Source organism: Ambystoma mexicanum, chromosome 13, assembly GCF_040938575.1.
Source record: "Ambystoma mexicanum isolate Mex_15411 chromosome 13, UKY_AmexF1_1, whole genome shotgun sequence".
NCBI classification, from domain to species: Eukaryota; Metazoa; Chordata; class Amphibia; order Caudata; family Ambystomatidae; genus Ambystoma; species Ambystoma mexicanum.
This window is the reverse complement of record NC_090938.1, coordinates 702,868,820-702,881,309: the sequence shown is the minus strand read 5'-3', so window position 1 is coordinate 702,881,309 and position 12,490 is coordinate 702,868,820. Positions and strand designations below refer to the sequence as shown.

At 49.6% G+C, this 12,490-nt stretch overlaps 1 non-coding gene across 1 annotated transcript; it reads left to right on the top strand.

Moving 5' to 3' along the window:
- The first annotated feature begins 625 nt into the window (after positions 1-625).
- Positions 626-735, top strand: TRNAL-CAA (transfer RNA leucine (anticodon CAA)). The gene is made up of 2 exons: positions 626-663; positions 690-735. It is a non-coding gene; the product is annotated as a tRNA-Leu (tRNA).
- The last annotated feature ends 11,755 nt before the right edge of the window (positions 736-12,490 follow it).

Here is a 12,490-nt window from a genome sequence, read left to right as displayed (position 1 = left end):
CATACCTGCCTGTAATAACTGGGTGCTGATAACATTTGTTTAGTGTTTAATTACTGCTGAATGCTTTCGTAGCGCCCTCTGTGGGTGTCCGTCCTAAAATATTCCAGAAAAGTGTCTGTTCTGGACTACCCCACTACTAACGAGCGATCTAGAAGGGGGCATTGCTGATATTTGTTCTAAAATGCTGCTTTGCCAAGAGCTGTTCTAGGAACCCCAACTGTTGATGTGTGCCCCAGAATATTAATGTATTGATGGCTGCCCTTGAATATTCAGTAGGTGATGAAAGATGGCGAGTTGGTGGCTGTTTTGCAAAATTCCATCCTTGATGTCCGAGACTGAATGTTCCCCAGCTGGTGTTTGTCCCAATGTATGCCACTGCTGGTGTCTGTTCTGGAATCCATGTTAAGCGTGTTCTGATGTAGTCCGTACCTGATGCCTGTTGTGGAACATGCCCTTGCTTATCTGCAATGCAGAACACGAGAGTGATGTTGCATAGTGTGTGATATTCCATTGCAGATGATTAAAGCTGAATGCTGCTTCTCAGGTTCCCGTTACACGCTGATACGCCGTTGTTTCTCCTGCATCTCCAGAGCCTGTACTCTTTACCCTGCTGCACCTTCCAGTTGTCAGGATGGCCGAGCGGTCTAAGGCGCCAGACTCAAGAGCTGATTCTCTTTCCCAGCTGGGTGTTCTGGTCTCCAATTGGAGGCGTGGGTTCAAATCCCACTTCTGACACAACCTTTTTTTTTTTTTTTTTGCAGCCGCTTTCGGATCGGGGTGATTCGCGCCACGGTATATAGACGGTCCTTAAACTTGCCAATCCTGACAGATCGCTCTAACTTGTAGGGGTGCGCACGGAGGGTGGGGAGAGCTGGGCTGTTGTCTTCAGGAAACACGTCACAGGAGGCGGGCTGAGCCCTGGCCACTGATTGGTGGTAAATCCCACTAGTTGCGCGTGAAGGACTGGAGCTGAGATGTATTCATTGGGCCATAGAGTACTGTAGGAGAGAGATCTGCGAGAGGACGTAACTTGAGTTTATTTTGCAGGTGACCTAGGTGTGTAAAATAAAATGTGAAAAATATCAGTAAAAGAATGCCGCGCCCAACGTGGGGCTCGAACCCACGACCCTGAGATTAAGAGTCTCATGCTCTACCGACTGAGCTAGCCGGGCTGCTGGTCACACAGTCTGCTGGTCGCCCTTTTCTTAGCACACCATTCCTAACTGGACAGCCTGTGAAGGGAGAGAGCAATGTGTGCTTGCATGTTTATGTGTGCTGCCTGTATGCCTGCACTCTATGTACGTGCATCTTTACGCAGCCGCTATGTCTCTGTGTTTGTCCATGTCTGCAGATATTTGTGGCGCTTCCCTTAATATGGTTATGTTATTGGTATCTTTCTGTGTAAGTTTATGTATGTCTACACATCTTTACTATGTGTGCAGCTAGCTTCCTCTTCCTACATGTGTCTCTGAAGTAAGTCTCTATGGATAAGTAGACCGTGTGTGTCTGTATCTGTGCGTGTGTGCCTGTGCACAGCCAAGCACACACTCGTTTGCGTCATTAAGACATGTACTGACCATAATCTACCCCCTATGCCATTCACAGATACTAGAAATCCAGGACCCCGAGATACAGGCTAAGAGTGGGTACAAAAAGAGCCCCATGGTCTGCCTGCGATCTCATACAGGAGCAGCTGTGTTAATAGCAGACTGGAGCAATACAGAGAGCTTTGTCCTGGCGGTGAGCCCTTATTGTAGCAGGCTTTTACTTGCAGATAAGCCCAGGGACGCCGTCAGGCCCTTTCAATCTTTGCAAATTAAAGTGGCCTCAAGTCTTGGGCAAGGGTATGGGGGGCAGCAACTTCCCCCATGTTTGCAGGATTTACAGACGTGTTATCACCTCATTGCCTCCAAACACGTGTTCCTCCACATCAGCCTCTTGCTGACAAAGAAGGGTTTATTGCTCTTCAGTGGGCAATTCATGTTTAGTATCCCTGCTGGATGGCCGTCTCCTGATAATCAGCGGCTAGTAACCTTCCCTTTTCGCCATTGTAATGTATGCACCCCAGGAGTGCCCCAGACTGTTTTCGCTCTCAGCAGGGGGCCACCAACCATCATGTTGAAATGGGCAACCAAACATCTTCAGCAGGGCCTGGGTAGGCCAACACAGGGAACTATGTCCTGTCAGTGAGCTCTTACAGCAGCAAGCTGCTAATGCCAGGTTGGTGCAATATACAGAACTATAGCCTGGCTGTGAGATAACACAGATCAGGCTCTTGGTGGCAAACAGGCCCAGTATAGAGAGCTCTGGCTCGGCTGTGAGCTAATACAAGGCAGGCAGTTAACGGAAGACTGAGTTAACGCCGACAGCCACAGTGTCTTGAACCGGTCCTGGAAGGTCTGGGATCGCTGTAGGACGCTAAGACGGTCCTGGCACGTAACTGTTGCAACATGTCTTAGCGGTCTAGTAGCTCACCAACAGGGCCACCGCCATGTATATCCCGAAGTCAGGGGATTGCATCAGTGCCTTGCAACCCTGCTCAACTGTAAGGTGAGACGCTAGTTTCCCGCTTTCATTCGGCTTTCTGGCCGCTCTGGGTTCCGTTGCTCTAACGGCTCCCTCTTGCTCTTTCTTTCCACCTTTGTGCTGCGCGCTCCGCGCTCATCTCCTGTCTACCTTCCCTTTGCCCGGCCGCTCGGCCACTGCATGCTCTCTTGTCTGTGGCAGTCTCCTGTTGTTCACCCAGTCTCTGGGGACTCTTCCATTTCCTGCTTACCTTGTAATAACATCGAGGTTCCAGTCCGTTTTCATTCCTTTCCTAGGACGTTACCCCGCTCTTCAGTAAGCATCCTTGCTGTGCATTCTGGACCCTATAGTCCATTCCTCTTACCTGTGACTGGCCATTCAGGTTGAAGTCTTTCTCCGGTGGTCTATCTGCTCGAATACTCTACTCATCCATCACCCGACAGGTGGAACAACTGCTTTAGCGGCCATCCTGTTACCAAACCAAACCTACCTGCACTAGCTAAGGATACCAGGGTATTTCTGCCTGTCGGCTTTTCCCTGGAGTGGGGTTGGCTCCCCGGAGACCCCACTGCCAGGCTTTTTGCATATTAGTCAAAGTGGCCGCTGGGGGAGCCCGCCCTTACCTCTTCCAAAAGAAGGGAAAGAAGAAGACAGCACCTCAGAGGGGACAGAAGTAGATTGCGTCCTCTGACGACTCCTCATAAACACCAGGTGAGGAGTCGGAGGGAGAGGCTTGTATAGTCACCAAAAGTAACCCCATAGATTCTGAGACACGGCCTGGCTGGGCACTCTTACAGGAGCAGGCTGTTATTGGCAGCTCGGCCCAATACAGAGAGCTTTAGCCTGGCTCTCAGATAATACAGACCAGGCTGTTGTGGGCAGACAGACCCAGTACAGAGAGCTCTGGCTCGGCTTTGAGATAATACAAGGCAGGCAGTTAACGGCAGATTTGCCTGACACTGGGAGCCATGGCATGCCTGCGAACTCCTACAGGAAGAGGCAGTTAATGGCAGATTGGTCCAGTAGAGAGGGCGCTTTCCCATCTGTGATCCGGATTGAGCATGCTGTTAATGGCAGATTGGTCCATACTGACAGCCACGTCATAGCCTTGAGATTCTTCAGGAGCACGACTCTGCGTTTTGCACCTTTCCACAGTCCACGGACAGGACCCTGCTTAGCCTTGGAATAGCTGCAGAGACTACATGCACCCTATCTCTTCTTGCCCAAAGGCATCCGCACTCTAGTGCATGGCACTGGGCTGGGCTGCATTAGGGCTCTCAGACCCCACCTCTGCGACAGTCCTCTAGTTTAACCATCTTTTGCAGGTCCTTTACAGTCCACCGCAGTATATCACCGAAGTTCAGATCTACCAAAGTTGTAAACGTTTTTATTGCTGATGTCACTGGCGAATATCTAGTGCTGATCTTTGTTCTAAAAAGTTCCTATGCTAAAGTCTTAACTACAATCGTCTAACTCGAATGGCCGTTGTGACATCACCCAGATATGATGGCTGTCCACAGCCTTGCTTAAGACTTTGGTGGTTTTTAGGTCTTCTCCAACTCCCTAAAATGAGAAAATTGGCCCATTTGATGACAACTTTTTTGTGCAAATGTGGGGTCCCCCTCCCCTTATCCACTCCCCATACTCTGCCATTCCCTTTACCTTTCCAAATTTAAATCAACCCTTTTATTAATGTCCCCCTCTATATACTGTATTTAACCTTTTAACTTGTCTTCCCCTGTCACCCTGCCTATCCACAGTATGCCTTCTGTTTTGTCAACAACAAAACTGCTGTCTAAAGGGTAGTCTGTTTTTACCCCTTCAAGATCACGGTATGCGATTCACAATACCTGTTCTAGAATATTCTGTTCCTAATAGCCATTGAGGTTTCTCTCTTGGCCATACCTGCCTGTAATAACTGGGTGCTGATAACATTTGTTTAGTGTTTAATTACTGCTGAATGCTTTCGTAGCGCCCTCTGTGGGTGTCCGTCCTAAAATATTCCAGAAAAGTGTCTGTTCTGGACTACCCCACTACTAACGAGCGATCTAGAAGGGGGCATTGCTGATATTTGTTCTAAAATGCTGCTTTGCCAAGAGCTGTTCTAGGAACCCCAACTGTTGATGTGTGCCCCAGAATATTAATGTATTGATGGCTGCCCTTGAATATTCAGTAGGTGATGAAAGATGCCGAGTTGGTGGCTGTTTTGCAAAATTCCATCCTTGATGTCCGAGACTGAATGTTCCCCAGCTGGTGTTTGTCCCAATGTATGCCACTGCTGGTGTCTGTTCTGGAATCCATGTTAAGCGTGTTCTGATGTAGTCCGTACCTGATGCCTGTTGTGGAACATGCCCTTGCTTATCTGCAATGCAGAACACGAGAGTGATGTTGCATAGTGTGTGATATTCCATTGCAGATGATTAAAGCTGAATGCTGCTTCTCAGGTTCCCGTTACACGCTGATACGCCGTTGTTTCTCCTGCAGCTCCAGAGCCTGTACTCTTTACCCTGCTGCACCTTTCAGTTGTCAGGATGAGCGGTCTAAGGGCCAGACTCAAGAGCTGATTCTCTTTCCCAGCTGGGTGTTCTGGTCTCCAATTGGGGGCGTGGGTTCAAATCCCACTTCTGACACAACCTTTTTTTTTTCCAGCCGCTTTCAGATCGGGGTGATTCGCGCCACGGTATATAGACGGTCCTTAAACTTGCCAATCCTGACAGATCGCTCTAACTTGTAGGGGTGCGCACGGAGGATGGGGAGAGCTGGGCTGTTGTCTTCAGGAAACACGTCACAGGAGGCGGGCAGAGCCCTGGCCACTGATTGGTGGTAAATCCCACTAGTTGCGCGTGAAGGACTGGAGCTGAGATGTATAGATTGGGCCACAGAGTACTGTAGGAGAGAGATCTGCGAGAGGACGTAACTTGAGTTTATTTTGCAGGTGACTTAGGTGTGTAAAATAAAATGTGAAAAATATCAGTAAAAGAATCGAACCCACGACCCTGAGATTAAGAGTCTCATGCTCTACCGACTGAGCTAGCCGGGCTGCTGGTTGCACTGTCTGCTGGTCGCCCTTTTCTCAGCACACCATTCCTAACTGGACAGCCTGTGAAGGGAGAGAGCAATGTGTGCTTGCATGTTTATGTGTGCTGCCTGTATGCCTGCACTCTATGTACGTGCATCTTTACGCAGCCGCTATGTCTCTGTGTTTGTCCATGTCTGCAGATATTTGTGGCGCTTCCCTTAATATGGTTATGTTATTGGTATCTTTCTGTGTAAGTTTATGTATGTCTACACATCTTTACTATGTGTGCAGCTAGCTTCCTCTTCCTACATGTGTCTCTGAAGTAAGTCTCTATGGATAAGTAGACCGTGTGTGTCTGTATCTGTGCGTGTGTGCCTGTGCACAGCCAAGCACACACTCGTTTGCGTCATTAAGACATGTACTGACCATAATCTACCCCCTATGCCATTCACAGATACTAGAAATCCAGGACCCCGAGATACAGGCTAAGAGTGGGTACAAAAAGAGCCCCATGGTCTGCCTGCGATCTCATACAGGAGCAGCTGTGTTAATAGCAGACTGGAGCAATACAGAGAGCTTTGTCCTGGCGGTGAGCCCTTATTGTAGCAGGCTTTTACTTGCAGATAAGCCCAGGGACGCCGTCAGGCCCTTTCAATCTTTGCAAATTAAAGTGGCCTCAAGTCTTGGGCAAGGGTATGGGGGGCAGCGACTTCCCCCATGTTTGCAGGATTTACAGACGTGTTATCACCTCATTGCCTCCAAACACTTGTTCCTCCACATCAGCCTCTTGCTGACAAAGAAGGGTTTATTGCTCTTCAGTGGGCAATTCATGTTTAGTATCCCTGCTGGATGGCCGTCTCCTGATAATCAGCGGCTAGTAACCTTCCCTTTTCACCATTGTAATGTATGCACCCCAGGAGTGCCCCAGACTGTTTTCGCTCTCAGCAGGGGGCCACCAACCATCATGTTGAAATGGGCAACCAAACATCTTCAGCAGGGCCTGGGTAGGCCAACACAGGGAACTATGTCCTGTCAGTGAGCTCTTACAGCAGCAAGCTGCTAATGCCAGGTTGGTGCAATATACAGAACTATAGCCTGGCTGTGAGATAACACAGATCAGGCTCTTGGTGGCAAACAGGCCCAGTATAGAGAGCTCTGGCTCGGCTGTGAGCTAATACAAGGCAGGCAGTTAACGGAAGACTGAGTTAACGCCGATAGCCACAGTGTCTTGAATCGGTCCTGGAAGGTCTGGGATCGCTGTAGGACGCTAAAACGGTCCTGGCACGTAACTGTTGGAACATGTCTTAGCGGTCTAGTAGCTCACCAACAGGGCCACCGCCATGTATATCCCGAAGTCAGGGGATTGCATCAGTGCGTTGCAACCCTGCTCAACTGTAAGGTGAGACGCTAGTTTCCCGCTTTCATTCGGCTTTCTGGCCGCTCTGGGTTCCGTTGCTCTAACGGCTCCCTCTTGCTCTTTCTTTCCACCTTTGTGCTGCGCGCTCCGCGCTCTTCTCCTGTCTACCTTCCCTTTGCCCGGCCGCTCGGCCACTGCATGCTCTCTTGTCTGTGGCAGTCTCCTGTTGTTCACCCAGTCTCTGGGGACTCTTCCATTTCCTGCTTACCTTGTAATAACATCGAGGTTCCAGTCCGTTTTCATTCCTTTCCTAGGACGTTACCCCGCTCTTCAGTAAGCATCCTTGCTGTGCATTCTGGACCCTATAGTCCATTCCTCTTACCTGTGACTGGCCATTCAGGTTGAAGTCTTTCTCCGGTGGTCTATCTGCTCGAATACTCTACTCATCCATCACCCGACCGTTGGAACAACTGCTTTAGCGGCCATCCTGTTACCAAACCAAACCTACCTGCACTAGCTAAGGATACCTGGGTATTTCTGCCTGTCGGCTTTTCCCTGGAGTGGGGTTGGCTCCCCGGAGACCCCACTGCCAGGCTTTTTGCATATTAGTCAAAGTGGCCGCTGGGGGAGCCCGCCCTTACCTCTTCCAAAAGAAGGGAAAGAAGAAGACAGCACCTCAGAGGGGACAGAAGTAGATTGCGTCCTCTGACGACTCCTCATAAACACCAGGTGAGGAGTCGGAGGGAGAGGCTTGTATAGTCACCAAAAGTAACCCCATAGATTCTGAGACACGGCCTGGCTGGGCACTCTTACAGGAGCAGGCTGTTATTGGCAGCTCGGCCCAATACAGAGAGCTTTAGCCTGGCTCTCAGATAATACAGACCAGGCTGTTGTGGGCAGACAGACCCAGTACAGAGAGCTCTGGCTCGGCTTTGAGATAATACAAGGCAGGCAGTTAACGGCAGATTTGCCTGACACTGGGAGCCATGGCATGCCTGCGAACTCCTACAGGAAGAGGCAGTTAATGGCAGATTGGTCCAGTAGAGAGGGCGCTTTCCCATCTGTGATCCGGACTGAGCATGCTGTTAAGGGCAGATTGGTCCATACTGACAGCCACGTCATAGCCTTGAGATTCTTCAGGAGCACGACTCTGCGTTTTGCACCTTTCCACAGTCCACGGACAGGACCCTGCTTAGCCTTGGAATAGCTGCAGAGACTACATGCACCCTATCTCTTCCTTCCCAAAGGCATCCGCACTCTAGTGCATGGCACTGGGCTGGGCTGCATTAGGGCTCTCAGACCCCACCTCTGCGACAGTCCTCTAGTTTAACCATCTTTTGCAGGTCCTTTACAGTCCACCGCAGTATATCACCGAAGTTCAGATCTACCAAAGTTGTAAACGTTTTTATTGCTGATGTCACTGGCGAATATCTAGTGCTGATCTTTGTTCTAAAAAGTTCCTATGCTAAAGTCTTAACTACAATCGTCTAACTCGAATGGCTGTTGTGACATCACCCAGATATGATGGCTGTCCACAGCCTTGCTTAAGACTTTGGTGGTTTTTAGGTCTTCTCCAACTCCCTAAAATGAGAAAATTGGCCCATTTGATGACAACTTTTTTGTGCAAATGTGGGGTCCCCCTCCCCTTATCCACTCCCCATACTCTGCCATTCCCTTTACCTTTCCAAATTTAAATCAACCCTTTTATTAATGTCCCCCTCTATATACTGTATTTAACCTTTTAACTTGTCTTCCCCTGTCACCCTTCCTATCCACAGTATGCCTTCTGTTTTGTCAACAACAAAACTGCTGTCTAAAGGGTAGTCTGTTTTTACCCCTTCAAGATCACGGTATGCGATTCACAATACCTGTTCTAGAATATTCTGTTCCTAATGGCCATTGAGGTTTCTCTCATTGGCCATACCTGCCTGTAATAACTGGGTGCTGATAACATTTGTTTAGTGTTTAATTACTGCTGAATGCTTTCGTAGCGCCCTCTGTGGGTGTCCGTCCTAAAATATTCCAGAAAAGTGTCTGTTCTGGACTACCCCACTACTAACGAGCGATCTAGAAGGGGGCATTGCTGATATTTGTTCTAAAATGCTGCTTTGCCAAGAGCTGTTCTAGGAAACCCAACTGTTGATGTGTGCCCCAGAATATTAATGTATTGATGGCTGCCCTTGAATATTCAGTAGGTGATGAAAGATGCCGAGTTGGTGGCTGTTTTGCAAAATTCCATCCTTGATGTCCGAGACTGAATGTTCCCCAGCTGGTGTTTGTCCCAATGTATGCCACTGCTGGTGTCTGTTCTGGAATCCATGTTAAGCGTGTTCTGATGTAGTCCGTACCTGATGCCTGTTGTGGAACATGCCCTTGCTTATCTGCAATGCAGAACACGAGAGTGATGTTGCATAGTGTGTGATATTCCATTGCAGATGATTAAAGCTGAATGCTGCTTCTCAGGTTCCCGTTACACGCTGATACGCCGTTGTTTCTCCTGCAGCTCCAGAGCCTGTACTCTTTACCCTGCTGCACCTTTCAGTTGTCAGGATGAGCGGTCTAAGGGCCAGACTCAAGAGCTGATTCTCTTTCCCAGCTGGGTGTTCTGGTCTCCAATTGGAGGCGTGGGTTCAAATCCCACTTCTGACACAACCTTTTTTTTTTTTTCCAGCCTCTTTCAGATCGGGGTGATTCACGCCACGGTATATAGACGGTCCTTAAACTTGCCAATCCTGACAGATCGCTCTAACTTGTAGGGGTGCGCACGGAGGATGGGGAGAGCTGGGCTGTTGTCTTCAGGAAACACGTCACAGGAGGCGGGCAGAGCCCTGGTCACTGATTGGTGGTAAATCCCACTGGTTGCGCGTGAAGGACTGGAGCTGAGATGTATAGATTGGGCCACAGAATACTGTAGGAGAGAGATCTGCGAGAGGACGTAACTTGAGTTTATTTTGCAGGTGACTTAGGTGTGTAAAATAAAATGTGAAAAATATCAGTAAAAGAATGCCACGCCCAACGCGGGGCTCGAACCCACGACCCTGAGATTAAGAGTCTCATGCTCTACCGACTGAGCTAGCCAGGCTGCTGGTTGCACTGTCTGCTGGTCGCCCTTTTCTCAGCACACCATTCCTAACTGGACAGCCTGTGAAGGGAGAGAGCAATGTGTGCTTGCATGTTTATGTGTGCTGCCTGTATGCCTGCACTCTATGTACGTGCATCTTTACGCAGCCGCTATGTCTCTGTGTTTGTCCATGGCTGCAGATATTTGTGGCGCTTCCCTTAATATGGTTATGTTATTGGTAACTTTCTGTGTAAGTTTATGTATGTCTACACATCTTTACTATGTGTGCAGCTAGCTTCCTCTTCCTACATGTGTCTCTGAAGTAAGTCTCTATGGATAAGTAGACCGTTTGTGTCTGTATCTGTGCGTGTGTGCCTGTGCACAGCCAAGCACACACTCGTTTGCGTCATTAAGACATGTACTGACCATAATCTACCCTCTATGCCATTCACAGATACTAGAAATCCAGGACCCCGAGATACAGGCTAAGAGTGGGTACAAAAAGAGCCCCATGGTCTGCCTGCGATCTCATACAGGAGCAGCTGTGTTAATAGCAGACTGGAGCAATACAGAGAGCTTTGTCCTGGCGGTGAGCCCTTATTGTAGCAGGCTTTTACTTGCAGATAAGCCCAGGGACGCCGTCAGGCCCTTTCAATCTTTGCAAATTAAAGTGGCCTCAAGTCTTGGGCAAGGGTATGGGGGGCAGCGACTTCCCCCATGTTTGCAGGATTTACAGACGTGTTATCACCTCATTGCCTCCAAACACTTGTTCCTCCACATCAGCCCCTTGCTGACAAAGAAGGGTTTATTGCTCTTCAGTGGGCAATTCATGTTTAGTATCCCTGCTGGATGGCCGTCTCCTGATAATCAGCGGCTAGTAACCTTCCCTTTTCACCATTGTAATGTATGCACCCCAGGAGTGCCCCAGACTGTTTTCGCTCTCAGCAGGGGGCCACCAACCATCATGTTGAAATGGGCAACCAAACATCTTCAGCAGGGCCTGGGTAGGCCAACACAGGGAACTATGTCCTGTCAGTGAGCTCTTACAGCAGCAAGCTGCTAATGCCAGGTTGGTGCAATATACAGAACTATAGCCTGGCTGTGAGATAACACAGATCAGGCTCTTGGTGGCAAACAGGCCCAGTATAGAGAGCTCTGGCTCGGCTGTGAGCTAATACAAGGCAGGCAGTTAACGGAAGACTGAGTTAACGCCGATAGCCACAGTGTCTTGAATCGGTCCTGGAAGGTCTGGGATCGCTGTAGGACGCTAAAACGGTCCTGGCACGTAACTGTTGGAACATGTCTTAGCGGTCTAGTAGCTCACCAACAGGGCCACCGCCATGTATATCCCGAAGTCAGGGGATTGCATCAGTGCGTTGCAACCCTGCTCAACTGTAAGGTGAGACGCTAGTTTCCCGCTTTCATTCGGCTTTCTGGCCGCTCTGGGTTCCGTTGCTCTAACGGCTCCCTCTTGCTCTTTCTTTCCACCTTTGTGCTGCACGCTCCGCGCTCTTCTCCTGTCTACCTTCCCTTTGCCCGGCCACTCGGCCACTGCATGCTCTCTTGTCTGTGGCAGTCTCCTGTTGTTCACCCAGTCTCTGGGGACTCTTCCATTTCCTGCTTACCTTGTAATAACATCGAGGTTCCAGTCCGTTTTCATTCCTTTCCTAGGACGTTACCCCGCTCTTCAGTAAGCATCCTTGCTGTGCATTCTGGACCCTATAGTCCATTCCTCTTACCTGTGACTGGCCATTCAGGTTGAAGTCTTTCTCCGGTGGTCTATCTGCTCGAATACTCTACTCATCCATCACCCGACCGGTGGAACAACTGCTTTAGCGGCCATCCTGTTACCAAACCAAACCTACCTGCACTAGCTAAGGATACCAGGGTATTTCTGCCTGTCGGCTTTTCCCTGGAGTGGGGTTGGCTCCCCGGAGACCCCACTGCCAGGCTTTTTGCATATTAGTCAAAGTGGCCGCTGGGGGAGCCCGCCCTTACCTCTTCCAAAAGAAGGGAAAGAAGAAGACAGCACCTCAGAGGGGACAGAAGTAGATTGCGTCCTCTGACGACTCCTCATAAACACCAGGTGAGGAGTCGGAGGGAGAGGCTTGTATAGTCACCAAAAGTAACCCCATAGATTCTGAGACACGGCCTGGCTGGGCACTCTTACAGGAGCAGGCTGTTATTGGCAGCTCGGCCCAATACAGAGAGCTTTAGCCTGGCTCTCAGATAATACAGACCAGGCTGTTGTGGGCAGACAGACCCAGTACAGAGAGCTCTGGCTCGGCTTTGAGATAATACAAGGCAGGCAGTTAACGGCAGATTTGCCTGACACTGGGAGCCATGGCATGCCTGCGAACTCCTACAGGAAGAGGCAGTTAATGGCAGATTGGTCCAGTAGAGAGGGCGCTTTCCCATCTGTGATCCGGACTGAGCATGCTGTTAAGGGCAGATTGGTCCATACTGACAGCCACGTCATAGCCTTGAGATTCTTCAGGAGCACGACTCTGCGTTTTGCACCTTTCCA